A 20,803-nucleotide genomic window follows, 5' to 3' on the forward strand; every position below is an offset into this window, starting at 1 on the left:
GTCAGAAGGGCGTTCCTGACAGTCAGTCAGGTACGTTCTTCTTCACAGCAGCGCCTATAGTGCTGTACTGGTGTGAGCGGGGAGGAACGCCTCCCTCCCCTCCTGATAATACTCGTCTATGGACGAGCACTGTGAACAGAGGGAGGTGGCGTTCCTCCCCGCTCACACTCTACAGCCCGATAGGCGCTGCTGGGAAGAAGGACGTTCCTGACTGACTGAAAAAAAAAAAAAAGGAGTGAATGCACTCCGTACATGGGAAGCGTAAAAGAGCCGTCAGATTAGCAAAGATTAAAAAGGGGGCATTGGCTTATAAAGACGCATCTAAACTAACACGTGCACAATATTTAACAAGGAGGTGCGCCCACATCATAGATAGATACCGCAGAAAAACTGCTCTAAACTTGTCCTCATGGGAACAAGATCTTGGTATCACCCTCTCTGATGAGGAGGTAGAGATTGTACTCAAAAACTCTCATATTTTTCCTACATGCATGAAAATGCAAGAGGTACATTACAAAACACTCATCAGATGGTATAGAACACCATCTCGGTTACACGTCCACAATCTAACTGAATCAGATACTTGTTGGTGATGCCTTGCCCAGAGAGGAACCCGAGCACACATATAGTGGGAATGTGAGAAAATCGCCCCTTTTTGGAAACAAAAACATCAGCTTGTCAGGAATATCACTTCCTCTAGTGCTCCCTTCACTCCCTCACTAATACTTCTCTCTCTCCCACATTTGGATCTCCGCCCTAGAAAAAATGACTTGATTACTCACCTGATAGAAGCAGCCAAAGCTATCATTCCTTGTTACTGGCTCCAGACAGAGACTCCTCCAATTTCACATTGGATTGAGAAAGTGCATTGCCAGATTTGAGGAGCTTTTGAGCTGGTCAAGGAGCACGCATGCTAATTATCTGAAGATATGGGCTCCGTGGCTAAAATACCATGGCACCATACTTACTACAGACTCAATTAGATAATTGCCTCTCCATGTGAAGAAGATACCTCTATCTCTCATAACTTACCTCCCTCTTTTCCCCCTAGAACTAACTTTGTCCCACAGCTACGCCTATCTGCTTCTCCTTCCTTCCCCTCCCTACCCCCACCACTCTCTCTTTATGTTTACACCTGGACATATTAAATCTACATTAATGAATTATCATTTATGTATTCTTTGTTAGCAATCCTATGTACTATACATTTCTACTCAATATGCAACGTTGCTCGTTGCTACATTTCTAATGTGAAATTGTCTTTGATAAACCTTGAGTCTCACATACGACTTATTCCAACTTCAGAGCAAGATACTCAAATGTCTACATGTCGGGTTCATTTACTTTCCTAACTGTTCAAATGATCACAGTCTTGAACTCTTTCTCGAGTTATTTTCTTTTCACCCTTAATTTAGTTATAATGCGTGTTTTCTGTTTTTTTTTTGTTTTTTTTTTCCTGAAAATGTATTGTATCTCAAATCAGTCTGTAATAATGCTTTATCTCTTGTATATGTAAAAGTTGTTAAAAAAAAACTAATAAAATAAGATTTACAAAAAAAAAAAAAAAAAAAACTGGTCTAAAAAAAAGATGCACCTGCAAAAAAAAATAAAGCCAAAAAGGGGCAGATAATAAATGACCCCCTTTGTGCTTTCATCTGCAGGGTTTTTCATTGCTTCTTTTGCTGTGTTTTTCTCTACAATTTTCCCTCCCCAATTAAATATAATAAACACTGCATTTACGCAACGTGCGGCCTTAGGCCGGGGCCCCATGGGCCGGAAACACCACGATTTGTGCCACGGGAAAAATCGTGCCGCTTTACAGTATCTGCAAAGTGGGTGGGATTCATGCGAACCCCATGCCCACTTTGCGTTTCAAACTGCAACATGGACACACTGCTATTTCCAAAACCTGCTCGGTTTTGGAAATTGCAGCATGTCAATTATATCTACGGAAACGCAGGTGCCTTCCCCGTAGATATAATGGTAACAGAAAGTCTGCAGAGGAAAACTCGCGGAGAACAGTGATGCATTCCTGCCACGGTTTTTCCATCAGCGCTTTTGCGCTGCATATAATCCCGTGGGGCCTTAGCCTTAGGGCATTTTCACACAGTAGATCCTAAGCACCATGGGGATATAGTAAAAAAAAAAGCTTCTGATTTTGGCTTTAAGGTACTGATGTAAAAGTCTGATCTAGTCTTCAGTGAGTGAATAAGGCCTTACACCTCTTCAGGTTTGACCTTCTTTGACATTGACACTTCTAAAAGCGAGACAGGCAGGACCTTAATCCACACAATGTGCCTAATGGGGGGTAGTAGTACAACATGAAGATAATGGAATCCACAGGCTTTATTTTCAGATTTCAGCTACTTGAGGGTGAAGCATCTGCGACTGATTGATCTTATAGGATTGTGTTAGATCCACATCTGAGTTTTAATTACATTACGCCTCTCAGCTTCAGCCTGACACCAATGCTCTTAGTTGTCAGTGACATAATCCTGGTATTTGTAAAACCTTAGTGACAGGCGGCTACTCTGCATCCTCTTAATTATCCAGATTGTTTCATCCAATTTCCTACTAGTGGCTTGGTGTAGATTTCCAGACACTGCTAAATAGAGCATTTAAGAGGCCAGAACCCATAGTGGGCAGATCTGACCCCAGTTCTTGGTGATAGAAGAATTGTCACACATTCTGTATGCTATGTTTAGAATATTGAAAGATAAATGTATAACTACATTGCGATACAGATGCCACTGTCCCCAGCAGTGACTCTCAGACTGCCCACTATATACTGTAATACCTACGTAAGAGGAACTATATGTGTGCATGAATATATTATAGATTGAATGCATAACAGTGCTAAAATAACACCACAATGCAGAGCATGAAAGAAAAACTGTACTATTTAATACTGCCCTATTGTATCAAAATAGACTGGATACATAACAGTGCCCAAACACAAGCATCATACAGAGACTAGTATTAATAATACTGTAGTATTACTATTATTAACAAGAAGGAACACATAATGGTGTCATACAGTGCTCATATAATTCAACTGGGAGCAAGTGAAAAGAGGATGGCATGTGATAGGGACAGAATGGTGGTAATAGGCAACATTGTGGCTCATTGGTTGGCATTGCAGTGCTGAAGTCCTGGATTTGAATCCTGCCAAGGACAACATCTGTAAGGGGGCATTCACACTACCGTCATTGTCCGACAGGTAGTGTCTGCTGCTAGTATCCGTTCAAATTCTTGCACGGACATTAGCAGCAGACACTAGCTGTGTCCGTGACATTTTTCATTAATTTAAATGGCGATCGGGTGCGTTCTTTTGCACTCTGTGTCCGTTCGTAAAGATGTCCAACTTTGCAAGCGGACAGAAAAAACCTACATGTCGGGTCATAGATCATTGGCAGGAACCAAATTGCCAGAAAAAGTTGTGATCCTCTTGCTGCTTGTCTTTGGTTGGGCCCTATAAAGAATATCAGGTGGGAATTTGAAGCCTGTGCAATCCTCAGACCTCAGTTTTATGATAGGAGATGGGTTGTAGACATGTGTCCTCCTCGTACTCCATACTCAGCAGTTAATCACTCTGAGGTTTCTCTTTGCATCTCACAGTCTTGCCCTACAGGGATGAGATGTGACTGATTGACTTGCAAGTCTTCTATGTCGCTGGCTGTCTGGGAGCTGGCAGAGAATGGGGTGATGTGCAGATAATGGGCGAGGCATTATGATATTCTGTCTGATTGATGCCTTGTGGAAATAACGCCATCCGCTCTCAGATGCTTTATGTCTCCGCCAAAATCGACACCTTAAGCATTATCCGGAGAGACAAGATGATGAAGATGAAACTTTTGATGAATTTTAGCAGGAAATTATGAAAACTTTGCTAACAAATCTCTTTTCATTAATAAAGGAAAGTATTAAAACCCTGGAAAATCTGCTCTGGAGGCAAAGAGGGGTGAGCGGGCTGCTGAGCAATGCTTAACATGCAGATCAGGAGTCCTGACAGCTCTGAGAAGTCTCATCTCACTTTTCCTAAGTGAAAGTTTGTACTTAGAGCAAGTCCATGACTGACAGTGACAAGGCTGCAGCCACTGAAGGTCTGTGCTGACCAGGCCAGTGCTGCGCCCTCTTCAGGTCCATATGACCTGTTATATCCAAGGTAGCAAGATATATTAAGTGACAGCTGTAGTCTACAAGATTGCATATGACTCAAAGATGTGGCTCAATAGCTAAAATCAGTCATTCGCTCTACACACAGTTGCAGTGTAGCCCTAAAGTGGGCCATAGACCTGAGATTCCATAAAGCAGTATACTGCCCTATATTGGGGAACTGTCACAGACAAAGAGCTTATGGCAGAGGTACTGAGACCCGAATATCTACAGCTTGAGAAGTAATTTGAACCTCCTGGGCCCTATTCAAAATCTGTAACAGGGGCCAAACCATTATATTATAGTAAACCAGCAAAACGGTCAATGAGGTTCGGGTGCAACTGAACTAAAGAAATGACATATCAGCAAAAGTGTAAATGCAGCTTTGAATGTGATTAGAGTATAAAACATGAAATAACTGAAGATTACAATGAGAAAAATCAATCAATAACGTCTTTAGAATTTACATTCCTTTTAGTGCCATATAGACTTTCTAAAAAGTTATTAATGCAAATCATAAAAGTGTTCATAGGTCTGTTCTTTCTGTTTAGTTGCAATGGTCTAAATGAAACCTAGCTGTTATGCTTATTTTTTATATATTTTATAGTAGTCAAAGCCCAGTTTTTGGAAACAGAGCTGTAAGGGTGTGTTCACATGGAGTTCAAAATCCAGCTCCAAAAATGACTCCCATTGACTTCAATAGGAGCTGCTCGCTTCTTTTTTCCACTAGCTCGTAGCGGAAAAAAGAATTGAGCTGCCCTATCTTGCTGCTGATTGTGCAGCTGACTCAGCCGCGGCGTCCGTGGTGCAAGTCTCCCTCCCAATTAGGCCCATTATTCGGGCCTAATCCAGAAGGGAATGCCACGATGGGATGCCGGTGCGCTGAAACGGCATCCTGTTGCGGCTAGCCGTACAGAAGTGTTCACACACGGAATGCAAATTCCGCTGTGTGAACATACCCTTAAGCTTCTGCTTAGACACAGAAGTAAATGATACAGTTCTGTCTGTCTGCAGCCACAAATAGGGGGAACTCGGGAACCTGCTGCAGACTGTTGGTGCATTGAAGGGGCATGGCCTTTCCCTTCTGTGACCCATTTGCTACTTTTTACAAAAGACCAAGAACAGGGTTCCGTTCCATGACATGATGTCCCTTGCTCTGGATTGCTGCAGTCCGGTGTTGCACTACAGAACAGAGTTGTAGCCATATTTTAGTCTCAGAGTGTACGCAAATCTAATGTGTGTTTTTTCTGAGAAAAAAAAGTTAATAAAAGTGGTCTTATGATGGATAATGGACAACATCCATAGTGAATAATGAGAGGACAACCCGTCACTAAAATAGAGGGGTCTTCTCAAAGGAGTGGTCTTCTGGAGAGGCTTGATTGTATTTGTGGAGCAGAACAACCATTCTTATGAAATTTAAGTGTCTATATTGTTTCTTATATAACTACCATGCAGTTGGGGAGAAGAGGGAATATGAAGCGTCTTTTCACAACATATGATAGCAGAAGGAAACTATTTGTTCTGTTTGATATTTCAGAATATGTGTTACTGTTTGTTTGCTGATGTGACCTGATGAATTCTAAGCTATTTCTGCTATAAACAGACTGGAGAAGTCGACTCCAAGCAGCTTCTTCTCATTGTCTCTTGTCTTATTATTCACAGGATCCGGGAGCTGACAGGAAAACAGTGTGAATTTCTCACTGATTAAACAACAAGAGATTTGCAAATTGCAACAATCTTTTCACTTGGAAAAAAAGGAAAATTGTTTTATTCATCCTGCAAAATAAGATATTAACCCAATCTGCTGACAGCACAACCCAAACAGCAGCGAGACATCTGGACAAGCTGTGCCTTACTGGCTTTTGATTGACGTAGAAGTATATATATATATATCCATGTCTTCTGCCCAGTAGGTATTGAGGACAATTCTAGAAATAACTCGCAATGAAGAGAATATTGAAGGCAGGAGACAAGTTCACACGTACAGAAAGAGGCCGATTGACCTTGCAGCAAAGGCAGCGAGCCGCTCCCGGAACAAGGGGCCTTTGAGCAGCGAGTACATCAAGGAGAAGAAAATGTGTCCATTTTAAATGTTTAAGCAGAAGATGAGAAGTGGTAATAGATGTGAGACCTCTCTGCACAGAAGCTCAGCCAACAGCTTCTGTTACGGAGAATAACGCAAGGCGATAATCTTCATGTCTTGATCAGCTGGAAGGCAATTTGTGAATATGACTTCTCCATCAATGTATGGCAGCTCACATCTGAATGAAAGTCTGCCGTATTGTTCCTATTGGGGCAACATCAGTGAACCAATTCTACCATTGCGTTGAGGCTTCCATTATATACAACATTCATTCAGTAATATAACAATTGCAAAATAATCTTACAGCCCACGCACAATAATTATATATTACCATAAATAATTGTACAGCATACATAGTAATCCTACATTACACAGTAGTGATAGTACAACACACAGTAATCCTACAATACCCCAAAGAAATCATATAGCACCCACACAGTACAGTGCCCATAAGTAATCGTACAGCACCCATACAGTTATCCTACATTATCCCAAAGTAATCGTACAGCACCCACTCAGTAATTCCACATCACCTCAAAGTAATCGTACAGCACCCACTCAGTAATTCCACATCACCTCAAAGTAATCGTACAGCACCCACTCAGTAATTCCACATCACCTCAAAGTAATCATACAGCACCCACTCAGTAATTCTACATCACCCCAATTAATCATACAGCACCCACTTAGTAATTCTACATCACCCCAATTAATCATACAGCATCCACTCAGTAATTCTACATCACCCCAAAATAATTGTACAGCACCCACTCAGTGATTCCACATCACCCCAAAGTAACCGTACAGCACCCACTCAGTAATTCTACATCACCCCAATTAATCATACAGCACCCACTTAGTAATTCTACATCACCCCAATTAATGATACAGCACCCACTCAGTAATTCTACATCACCCCAAAGTAATCGGACATAAGTCACACAGTAATCCTTTATTACCCCACTATAATTGTACCGCACCCACTCAGTTTTTCTACATTACCTATAAATCCTCATACAGCACCTACACAATTATAATTGCCCACACACATCCAGAACCCTTACAATTGCAATATGTCTGATATATTGTCACTTACCACATGATGTCTCTCTTTAGGATAAAAGGCAATTGAGGACAAAATTAAGTTTCAAAAATAAAACTTGACTAATACAATTGTAAATGCATTAAACATCAAGTGTATTGGTTATTAATACTATCTCTTAAAGTATGTTCACGTGGATAAATTTGCCAAATTCTGTCTATAATCTCTCACCTATTCATTTCAATTTCCCTCAATCTAGCAAATACCATCCCCACACTACTAAATGATATGTGCAGCGACACACTGCGATTTCCAAAACCATTGCTGTTTCACAGTCGCCAGTCACATCTGAGCCCTGAGGCTTCCAATGGTACCACTGTGCCACATTTCAGGTCAGCAGGGCCACCATTTTCCACCTGAAGCTATCTCACCCGTTATCCAGGGAGATTCTATCTAATGCCTCTCAGGCCCTGACTATAGCTTTCCCTGGGTTTGAACATACCTTTGCTCTTTTTTCAATATACGCATGGCTCCATACATGATTAACTACTTTCACTACTCCAGGGGACGTCCCAGCGACCAATAGACTCCAGCCATCACCATCCAGGATGTGACTAACAATGAATGTTGGCAGACCCATCTTCCTCATGGTACTATTAGTCCCAAAACACTATGGCCTCTTCCACACAACCACGTTCAGTGTAAAGGTCAGTGAAAACGGCATGGATGACATACAGATTTGTATCTGTGTCATCCATGCTCTTCACTAACCCATACATAAAAGAAAATAGAACGAGCCGCAAATATGGACAGATATAAGACCTGCTCCATATTTTGCAGCTCTTTACTATGACTGGACACAAAGCCACAGAAAGTACAGCTGTGTGTCTGGGCCCATGGAAATGCATGTGTCCGTACTCTGATCTACAATCATGGACCAAATATAGGTCGTGTGAAGGAGGCCTAACAGTCAACAGCAGCTTGGCACATGATCTGTAAACCTTGCTTCAAGCCCTTACTTGTTAAAAAGGCTGTACTGCTCCCTTCTCAGAACTAGCCTAACTCCTATAGACATTCTCCTTTTCACATCTTCACAGGTCCAACATATCAACACTTTCCCAACCTGCAACACTCATTGCTCTCAGATAGGCTGACTCCTGACCTATCACTAAACACAGGCCAATGTTACTCCAGTCCAACACTTCAAGCTGATTTTAAAGAGGACCTTTCATGGGTTTGGGCACAGGCAGTTCCATATGCTGCTGGAAAGCCGACAGTGAATTCAGCGCACTGTCGGCTTTCCTGATCTGTGCCCTGGGTAAAGAGCTATGGGTACCGTAGCGCTTTACAGTCAGAAGGGCGTTCCTGACAGACCTACAGCTTCTTACATCATCTCCTGGTTCCTGTGGCAGGGTCACGTATTAAAGTGGACCTTTTACCACCTCCACCAACTTCAGCTCTTCCAATGATTCTATATTAGTTGTAATTTTATCCCTCGGCCCCACCGCACTATACAATTGGTGCAATTTCAGTTACCAATATGCTAATTAGACGCTTTACTGTCAGGTGGGTGATCTCAGGCTGGAGCAGACAGATATGATGGCACCTAGGACATCAACTATTTTTCCTGACTGGAAGACATTTGGGGCTCATCAGTGTAATTTTATCTGTTAACATGTGTACTCCTATAACATCTATATTGTTATTGATAGTGCTTGCAGTATATTGTGCATCACCAAGAGAGGTTATTACTTCCCAGTCTACCTTGTAGCAACATGAAATTTTCCATCTAGGGCCACATGATACTGCAATGAATGATGATCCTACATAGCTATCAAACTTCCAGTAACTCTCTGATATGCTAAAATGTGAAATATTTTACATAGTTTTATACTTGGAGGAGTTTGTGAAAGAACCACATACCAAAATATTACTCATTTCCTCCACCAACCATTCTGGTTATTTTCTCGGTGATGTATGATGATTCATGTCCTTGCAAACAAAAAAAAATAAAGTAACAAATGAGACCAAATCAGGGTTAAAGTAGTTGCAGAAAGGTGTCTAGAGGTATCTCTCAATACTAGGAGCCCTGAAGTAGAAGCAATGCAGTGCATTTTCTGGCCATAAATCTAACCAAAAGTATAAGAGATTAGGTTCTGTCTCCTGTATTGTATATGAACCATGAAATTCTGACCTTGTTGCACTACATGCCACTGTACCAGCAGAGCTGACACATAAGTAGAAATATGAGGGGATACTAGGGGAACATAATATAGTTTCAAAGGGATAATAATAAATGGCACGGGGCCAAGTGTATCTCTAATAATCTATTACAGGATTGGCCACTCATATAAGGCACTCAGAGCCAATCGCTTCATAGATTCAGATTCCAGTCCATAAATTAGGTACATTGTATCGGAACAAAATGCTGCTTTACATGCTGGGACAGCGAGTCCAATAAATTCCACATTGCAAGAATCCATAGGTCAGAAATTTAAGCCGCACTTTGTAAAAAAAAAAAAAAAGTGTACAGTACAATTTCTGTTGTACTGAACTCTCATATATTGTACATAAGACTACATATAAGACTGGGGACATGTCTAAATACTACCATATGACATTACTTTAATCTATCCAGTAATCCAGAAAGTTTGATAATCCAGCATTTGTGTCCAGCACACACATACTGCAGTAACAGCAGCAGGTATTGTGTCTTACCTAAGTACCCACACACAATATGATGTCCCACAAGTGCTGTCACCGAGTATAATACCCACTTGTGGCCTCCAAACAGTATAATGTCCCCTAAATTGGCCTCACACAGTATAACACTCACTTAATGACCACCCCACCAAGTATGATGTCCCATCAGTGCGTCCACACAGTATAATGCCCCTTAGTGTCTCCCAAGTGGTATGATGTCCCATCAGTGCCACACACCGTATAATATATCCTTTAATGCCCAACACAGTAAACTGTCCCCTTAGTGGCCCCCACACAGTATGATGCACTGTCAACACCTCCATACAGCTTAAGACTCTCTTGTGGTCCCCACATAGTATGATGCCTTCTTAGTGCCCCCACATACTATAATGCCTCCTTACTGCTCTAACATCGAGCATGTCATGTCAGTGTCTCTAAGCACTATGATGGCCTCTTCTGGCTCCTACACAGAATAATGCCTCTTGTGTTCCCACATGGTATAACATCTCCTATATGCCCTCACAGAGTATAATGCCCCATTGTGACCATCACAGTGTAATACTGCCATTGCGACCCCACAGTGTCATGCAAAACAAATGTTGAAAAAAGGAATATTCACCCTGTTCTGTTTTCCTGGAACTATTTAGCTTTGGTTCAACGTATGCAATAACAACACTGTATTGCAACTGTCTGTATCCAAGTTGCCAGCAGCAGAGATAGATGGGGATGGATGGTCAGGCAAGGTACTGATAGCCTCTGTCTTCACAACTCTTCAACTCTAGCTGTCTCCATAGGATGCAGATACAGTTGAAGTTTGGACATTCCACCCATTGCGTGTTTTTCCTGATGAATCTGGGATGATTGTACAAGATTACTTTCTACATGTTTGATGCTCTAATCATATCCACTGCTGCAGCAAACCATTGGAGAGAACCCGGAGGCTGAGAGTAGTAGTTTTTTTTTAATGTTTTGTCATAGTGGTTTGTAGACTCAAGCAACTTCTGGGCTGGTGTAGAGCTGAGGGGGCCTGCAAGGTAACTGATGGTGGTGGTAGTCTTCCCCAGGGCACAAGTATTAAAGGTCTGCTGGGTCCTGAGTTATCCCTCGTTCACATCTACGTTTGGTAATCCGTTCGGGGAGTCCGCATGGGAACCCCCGAATGGAATACCAAACTCATTGGCAAGCAGTGTGCAGTGTAAGCACACGGACCCCATAGACTATAACAGGGTCTGTGTGCTCTATGTGTGGTGTCCGCATGGAACATGTGGACAGAAAAGTACTTTGTGATCTACTTTCATGTTCGCATGATTCATGTGAGCAGCACGCAGAAAACACACGAATCCCATTATAGTCTATGGGGTCCGTGTGCTTTCACTGCACGCCGCTTGCCAATGCGTTGGTATTTCATTTGGCGGTGTCCCCATGCAGACTCCCCGAACAGATTATCAAACACAGATGTGAACAAGGGGTTAGAAGGGAGTCAGAGTGCCCATAATAGTAAGTGCAGGTAAATGTCAGGAAACACACAGTTGTAAGGAAACAGTTGACAAAAGTCTCCAATAATCTCCTGACGGCTAAATCTAATGGTGACTTTTCTCTTCTTATTCTTCTGGACCTCTCTGCTGCTTTTGACACTTTTGACCATCAACTTCTCCTCACTATGCTCCGCTCAGTCGGCCTCAATGACACTGCGCTCTCCTGGTTCTCCTCTTATCTCTCAGACCGCACTTTCAGTGTATCATTTGCGGGCTCTGTTTCCTCCCCTCTTTCCCTTGCTGTTGGGGTTCCTCGGGGCTCGGTCCTAGGCCCCCTGCTCTTTTACTACTACACAGCCTCCATTGGACAAACCATCGCCAGATTTGGCTTCAGGTACCATCTTTATGCTGATGACACCTAATTATACACGTCTTCCTGTGACGTCACCCCTGCACTAATACAGAACACCAGTGACTGTCTCTCTGCTGTCTCAAATATCATGTCCTCACTCTATCTGAAACTAAATCTCTCTAAGACTGAACTACTACTGTTTCCATCATCAATTAGATCTGTCCCTGATATATCCATTGTAGTCTCAGGCCTTACTATAACTCCTAGGCAGCATGCCCACTGCCTCGGGGTTATGTTTGACTCAGACCTTTACGTTAACCCCCATATTGAATCACTCGCACGCTCATGTTACCTCCACCTCAAAAACATCTCCAGTATACGCCCTTTCCTTACCAGAGATACTTTAAAGACACTTATTGTCTCATTCTCATTGATTCTCATTCTCGCCTTGACTACTGTAACTCCTTACTAATCAGTCTTCCCCTTACTGAACTATCCCCTCTACAATCTATTCTGAATGCAGCGGCCAGGCTCATCTATCAGTCTACACGGTACAGCGATGCCTCTGGTCTGTGCCAGTCACTACATTGGCTGCCTATTCATTATGGAATAAAATATAAAGTTATCACCCTCATCCACAAGGCTCTGCATAATGCTGCGCCTCCCTACATTTCCTCCCTCATCTTTGTCTACAGCCCAACCCGTGCTCTCCGTTCACTCAATGACCTAACACTTACATCCTCTATTATCAGAATTTCATATACAAGACTTCTCCCGAGTTGCACCACTTCTCTTGAATGCTCTATCCCGGACAATCAGATTAACTCCCAATTTCTACAGCTTCAAGCACAAACTAAAGACACATCTTTTCAGACAGGCCTATCACAATTCCTAATGTAAACCGTTCCGTACCGTAGTTAGAATCTGTAAAAGTTAACCCTCCTCTGTCCCCTCTCCCACATTACCCCACATGATATGATGTCTTTTCAGGATAACTTTATATGTCCAAGCACCATCCACATGTTAAAGGACACGACTGTTGACGGCTCATAAAGTTTTATGTTTGTGTAATGACAGTAACCTCTATTACAAAAGTGTCTGACCTCTGCATAAGCAATGCCGCCCCTGCTACCTCTTGTGTCACCCCTCTACCTCATAGATTGTAAGCTCTTGTGAGCAGCGCCCTCAGTCGCATTGTGTGAAATAACTTTCTTTGTAATGTATCTTTCTGTCTGTATTTGAACCCTATAAATTGTACAGTGCTGCGGAATATGTTGGCGCTATATAACTAAAATTTATTATTATTATTACTGTAAGCTCTCGCAAGTAGGACCGTCACTCCTATTGTGTGATATGTAAAATATCTTTGTAACATTGTAACGTCTCAGATTGTCTGTTCATGTGACCATTTGTAAAGTGTTGTAGAATATGTTGGTGCTATATAAGTAAAGTTATTATTAATTATATCATTATTGTTATTGGATAATGATGCAAATGCCAACTAACAACTTCCACAATGATGGAGGTGCAGATTTAACATAAGGGCCTAGTGTGGATGGGGGTGAGCTTAGTGAGTACGAGTCCAGCAGCCTGCACTTTGGTGTGCCATCCTCTTTGTCTATCCAGGGTGTCCTGTCCTTCAAATGGCACAGCAGGGTCTGTACTCTACAACCTCTATAGCAAGTGTCCACAAAATAGCACTAAAACACTGAAAACTTCTGATAGCTGAATGCAGCTTACTTCTCCCTGTCTCAAGGGTGCAGCGGAGTTGCTTCGGTTTTTCTCCACTTCCCTCTCAGAGTTGACTGGAACACTTTGTCACACTTCGGAAGCTAAGTGAAGAATTCTTGTCTCCTCTTTTCCAGATTCTTCTGACTGGAATCATACACTCTGATGCAGGGCTTGAGGAGGTGGAGCATGCAACAGGGATCCTCTTTGGTGCTCTTTGAATTGCTTTGTCAAGCTCCACCCCCTTAGACCCTGAACCAGGTATAAAACAGTAAATCAGCTTTGCCTGGAGTGTTCCTTTAATACTGCTGTCTGTATTAAAATTTCACCAACCAGGGTAACCTCACCACACATCATAATGTTTGTATTTTCTGGGAAATTATCAGCTTTGTGACTTGTCAGAGGGGCAAGCACATTCAGCAGCAGGCACAGCGCGCCATGGGTACCTCCGTCTCTGGGAGACAAACAAGCAGCTGATTACATTCTTGTCAAACTGATGAACGCGGAAAGTGTCACAAATGTTCATCAGCAGCCGCTTCCTGAGAAGTACAAATTATCACCATTATCTCTCGCCTGAACCTCCCGATGCAGCCTGGGAAGCGGAGTGACGCTCGCTGAGTGGATCAACGCAAAAAGGCAAATGGTTGTATTGACAACTAGCTGGGTTCTGCCTCATATAAACTGAACAGTTATTACCAAAATGTATATAAATCCAATGCAGAGTGATGTCATCATTGTATATGGCAGCATGTGACATCATCATCAGTTGTGGCTGAAACAAAATAAGTGGGACAGGAACCATGATTGTCAACAAATGACCATAGGAGGAGTAACATGAAGCTCCAATGCAAAATCTATACTTTATGTCTCCTTGCAAACAGCCACATACTGAAAATAAAGAACAGCAGCTCCTCAAGATGCTCCATCAATGATGACATCACGGTAACCTCAAGCAGTATAACTACGGCTACCTACTATAGATGGGTAAAACTCCTAAGATTTGGGTTCGGGTGACTCGGGTCCCTGATTCATTTTGGCTTGAACAAATTCGGATAGAAACGGAAGTGAAGTTATTATATTCTGGAGTCTCTTCAGAAAAAGAAATTGAGCCAAAACAATGAAAATACTCCAAAGCATCAAAAATATACATCTTTACTGTTCATAGAAAAGTATGTTATTAAAATTTCATGATATCAGATAAGACAAGACAGGCAATGTTTGGTCTGCTTATCCCAATCACTAGTAATAAATACCGCACAGAAACAAGCTCATTGGAAACATGCAAAGCATAAAATGATAAGTTCAGGGCAAGTCCTAAGGAAGGTGCAAGCTCACTGGAGCTTTTTTGTTAACCACTATTTTATGGGCTCGTGTTAGAACCTGTGGTTGCCACAGTAACACATCCATCCCATCACTTACATTAATTGGATTGGTAGCCAATAATTTACAGTTCAGTGAGAATTTCTAATGTGACAGACAGCGATCGAGCATTTTGCAGCACATATCGCCACTGGTAGTAAGGGGTTAGGAGATGTGCAAGGCTGGGTTACTTCTCAGCATCTTGTAACTGTGTAAATATGTGGGTGAAGTTTATAAGTGCCGGATACATCATGATTCATTTTGTATTCTGCAGTCAATGAAAGAGTTTAAAGTCATCTCAGATCATTGTCTCCTTGAGGTTAACAGAAGTGAGGACACAGGAGCCACATCTCCTTCTGCATTAAACCAGCCATTTACCGCTGCACGTTGTATTCTTCTGAGAAGAAACTGTCAGTCTTAAGTCAGAATTGGAGCGTGATCATTTGTTCCAGAGGAGGTCAAAGGCCACAAAGATTCTGCAGCTACTAAGAACAATAACTCAATCAATGCTTCTTGATATATTTGTTGCTTTTAAGTCTTAAAGAGGACCTTTCATGGTCCGGGGCACAGGCAGTTCTATGTTGCTGGAAAGCTGACAGTGCGCTGAATTCAGCGCACTGTCGGCTTTCCCGATCTGTGCCCCGGGTAAAGCGCTATCGGTCCCGTTACTGTAGCGCTTTACAGTCAGAAGGGCTTTCCAGCAGTATATGAAACTGCATGTGCCCCGGACCATGAAAGGTCCTCTTTAAAGACTTATAGCAATGTTCATCCTGAGCTTTCTGGTTCATGAATGGAGTAGCAACAACAGTAGAAACTGAAATTGTTAAACATGTACCTTCTATGGTGACAAAGCATCAATAAAGGATATATTTGTTGAGCTACAATACACAAAAGTTATATTACACAGGGCCTGTGGGTAACACGCTGAGCAGAAGACCCGGGATCTGGATATTTATTATGGTTAAATACAATAAACAATTAAAAGTAAAATAAAAACCAAATATTTGCCGAGTGTCAGCGAGGAGGAAACGTTTCAGTCTCACGGGACAGTCGTCAGGGAGCAAGAAAGTAAACTCCAAACACACAGCGTAATAATAACCAGCGCGATTGTCAAACATCTCAGATATTCATAAAGCGTCCAGCTCCACTAATTAAACGGCTTTGATACAGAAGACGAAGCGTTGCGGCTTTTATCCAAGATTCATTTATTTCTTTCTGTAAATTGCATTCGCATTTCCATCAAATCTTTAATTTGCTTGGTTAATACAAAGTTAAAAAACAACAGTTATGATGATCGTCTCACGAGAAAGAAAAAATAAAAAGACGTAGATGAAATCCTGCTCTCACTGCTGATGGTATTGTATCTAGTCATCCTCCATGAGGTCAAGACCCTAGGTCCTTAGGTAAATTTTATCTACCTTGACACAATCCAAACTTCAGAATAGATGAGAAATTTTGCTATTAGTGTACTAAAATCACAAAATATTACAAAAACTACATTCACACAAACAATGTGCACAATGGCTGTGAAAACCGTACCAAAGAGCACCCATTTTCATGGCTGTTGTGCACCCGAAGAGCATCCATTTTCATGGATCCCCATACATTTGAGGTTATGGAGTGGTCGTGAAAACAGACAAAAATAGTTAAAGGGGTTGGCCACTTTCAGACCAATATTGACAAACAAATGTACAATAAAAAGATATACAATTTTCCAATATACTTTCTGTATCAATTCCTCATGGTTTTCTAGATTTCTGCTTGTTGTCATTCATTCTGTTACCTCTAGAGAATAAAACTCTGACCATGGTCATGTGATTTACGGTCCATGGTCATGTGATTTACGGTCCATGGTCATGTGATGAGCACACAGGTGCCGCTCGTTATAGTCACAGCACAGTAATCAGACATCTGCCTGGTAATCAGCTGTGCACCTGTGTCCTCATCACATGACCATGGACCGTAAATCACATGACCATGGACCGTAAATCACATGACCATGGTCAGAGTTTTATTCTCTAGAGGTAACAGAATGAATGACAGCAAGCAGAGATCTAGAAAACTGTGAGGAATTGATACAGAAAGTATATTGGAAAATTGTATATCTTTTTATTGTACATTTGTTTGTCAAAATTGGTCTGAAAGTGGCCAACCCCTTTAATGTCCTATATTTTGAAGGTCAACAGACTTATGCAATAACGCGGTCATGTGAATAGCCCCAATACACTTGAACTGAATCCAGTGATGCCACACAGCCATTATTTACTGTCGTCTGAATCAGTGACGTAACTAGGAATGACGGGGCCCCGTGGTAAACTTTTGGCATGGGGACCCTCCTGACCGATGCCAAAGACCCCGACCGACCCACCTCCCCGTATTCCTGCGTGCGCTATTATGCCCCATAGTTGCCCATGCACACAGTATTATGTCCCATAGTGGCCCCTGCACACAGTATTTTCCCCCATAGTGGCCCTTACACACAGTATTATGCCTCATTCTGGACACCCATGAATAATTATTACACTCTGGTGTCTTTTCAGATGGGGGGATACCAACATAAAAAACCACTGTTACTTACCTATCCCTGGCTCTGCTGCACTCCTCGGTGGTGTCGGCCTTCTTCAGTGACGTCCAGGATGTCACATGACCCAGGACGCAGGCATGCCTGGAACCCGGAGAGGTAAGTAACAGTGTTTTTTATGTTCCCTTACCTCTCTGAAAAGACCCCTGAGTATAATAATAGTGTTTGTGGGGCCTGCAGCGTCACTTACTGATCCCGGCTCCTGCCAGGATCAGTAAGTAAATATGGCCTGTTATCGGCTGGAGTTACTCAGCTTATTAAGAAAAAGAAAAAAGCAGCAAAAAAAAATCGCTTCTACCTCGGTAGTTACGCCCCTGGTCTGAATATAGCTTTATACATTGCAACAAACTCTCAGCTTTATAAGCAAGGTGAGGTCAGAACATCTTCCCATTTACTAACCCCAAGCAATGACTGTAAAAATTTGGAGGATTTAAAGGAGTTTCTGTTTCTCAGACATTTATGGCAAAACCACAGTATTTTTATTATTTTACCTAAATATAGTTCTGCTCACACATATTAGATTTAAGCCTGGACTTCAGACTAATAGGTTTTACTTGCTTTGATGCATTATAACAAACAGATCTGAACAATCCCCTGATAAACAAATCTCTTTTTCGCTTCCATTTCCTCAACAGCTTGAACAGTGTTCAGATAAGAACATGCCTTTCTTTGGTAGAGTATTAAAGACACATTACAAAATTGTCCCAGTTTTGGTGCTTTTGTAAAATGATCCTATTGTTTTTGTATACCAGTATTCTGCAACAATGTGACAGACACAAGAAAAAAATGACCCTGAGCACAGCCCCAGCAAATGCCATTATCCAAGCCTCCAGCCCTGACCGCTTCTACAGCATCACGTCTATGACATGTAAACCCATCTTACAATAACATATATTGTAATAGTAACACCCCCTCCCCTGCTACACAACCTGTAGGGTCATTTTACTTGTATAAATAATCACGTACGCTCAGAACTCTCCGGACTATTGCCATTGGCACTGAACCCACAAAACCAGGATTTTTCTCAATTTTTCACTGATTGTCGGCCAGGTGTGTTTGCCAGAAATGGGGCAACTGAAGCGTAGAACATCAGAACAGGGGATTTTGTGGCCTGTAAAAGTACAAGCTCCATGGAGCTTACATTAATCAGGAATGTTATATAGGGAATATAAACGGCTTCATATCCCGAGCCTAGCACAGCCAACTCACTAACTATCACACCCATCATCTAATCACAAGATGGGGGTGGTAATGTGAGAAGCGGCCCATGCGCGGCCGACAGTTTAACAGTTATTCAGATTGTAGAGAAATATCCATACACAGAGACATATCAGCTCTATTCCTATACTGCACTGTAACACATAATGTGGCAGCTGAGGACACTCCTCATGCATTAACATCATATAAAGGTGTGATTAAAGGGCCATCACCGTCCTATGTAATAAAATTCATCTCTGTAGAATGAAATGTTCTGACACTCCCTCATATACTTTGTAGCTCAAGATCTCTAAAGAGCTCACGGCTGGTTTTTATACTGTACAAACCCCAATCTGTGCAAGAATGATTGGGTGAGAATGTCATTCGCTGACAATAAGAAGAGATCTGGGAGATGATAAGGAACTGAGTCGCAAAGTCTATTAGAACTTTTCCTTATACAATGAAGAAACCTTTATTCATTTCTTTTTTTTTTTTTGTATTATATGAGTATAGATGATCACTTAATAGATCATGAGAACATCCCTAGTTCATGTGACTTATTAGTGCTTATGGGCATACTACAGAGGGATCCCATTCAGAACTTCCCTCTATGAGCTCCAGGATAGAGACATTCTGTAAGAGCAGCAAATACTTTTCAAAACTTAAGCTGGTTACACACCGACCCATTCATTGCTATGAGCCCATACACATGATAGACGATCACATGTGTGGGCGGACAGTCCGGGCCACAAAATATGTAACAGGTCCTATCCCTGTCCGATTTTGCAGCCGCACTTCCACAGTTGCTACTCATTGAATGAAAGGAGTCGTGGACACACACCTTGTGTTGCCAGTTCCATTCATTCACAGCACATGGTCGTGTGCAACCGGCTTTAAGGCAACACGCATTCTTTTAATACATATATTGTGGGGAAGGTAGCTCGGTAGCAGCAAGGATGCAGACCCAACCAGTCAGAGACAGAGACACAAAATATGATGCAAACAGGTTTATTTAGAAAAAATGGCAAAATAATTAAATCATCACGTTAGGCACAAAAGGAACATTATAAAATACAACCTTAATGTAACGTCTCTGCCTGTTCAGGTCACTGCGCCACCCTCTGCTCGTATGCTGTGGTGCAGGAGGCGTGGGCAGTTTGATTCCTTGCTTAGAGTTTTTGGTTGTACTGTGTGAACACGGCTCTATTTCTGTAATTGAATTTCCACCACACCCATCTCCTGCACCTTGTTAGCCTCCGTTCATGAAATGGTTAATTCTAGTCTTGCCGTGTGACTGACAGCTTGTCTTCCAATCAAGCCTAGGGCTGGTCTTTGGCTTCCTATATACAGGCCATCAGCCCACATAGATGTACTGGCTATTTACTTTGTCCCTGCTAAGCTTCTCTTCTTCTACTATTATATTACTGACTTCCGACCTCTGGCTTTCCCTATTGACTATTCTTTGGATTTTGATTTGGCACTGCTTTGCTCAACTGTTACTGGACCCTCAGCTAGCTGACCTCCCTTCATGTTGTTTGTCTTGTCTGCGTTTTGTGTTTTCACATATATAGGAAGGGACCGTCGCCCAGTTGCCGCCTATTACATAGGATAGGACCAGGCAAGCAGGAAGGGACAGTGGGGGGTTTCAGCTTAGGGCTCACTGTTTCTTGTGTCCCTTCGCAGGATTTCCAGCAGCTACTGGGGAATTGCTGTCCTAGCAATTCCATAACACTTAAAGGGGTATTCCCATGTACATAATTATTTTTAAATTTGTAAATAATTAAAAGTCAAACATTTTTGCAAATATAAGTAATTAAACATTTTACAGAGTTTTAAAGATTTTCTCTAAGTATCTTGTGGTCACAGTCTTGATCAGTTGCCAGTGGATATGACCATGAATGCAAGAACTTTCTAAGGTCAGAAAATCAGCCATGATTTCTTTATTGTGGCCAGGATATCTTCTTATACATGTAGTGTCCCTGCATGATAACCCAGTTACAATAAGAAAATCATAGCTGGGTTCCTGACAAGTCCCAGACCATAGAAAGTTTCTGCATTAGTGGTCGTAACCATTGGCATCTGATCAAGATAACAGACTGTCACCACTAAGAAAGTTAAAGAAAATCTT

The sequence above is a fragment of the Leptodactylus fuscus genome, chromosome 7 (genome assembly GCF_031893055.1).
Source record: "Leptodactylus fuscus isolate aLepFus1 chromosome 7, aLepFus1.hap2, whole genome shotgun sequence".
Classification (NCBI taxonomy): Eukaryota; Metazoa; Chordata; class Amphibia; order Anura; family Leptodactylidae; genus Leptodactylus; species Leptodactylus fuscus.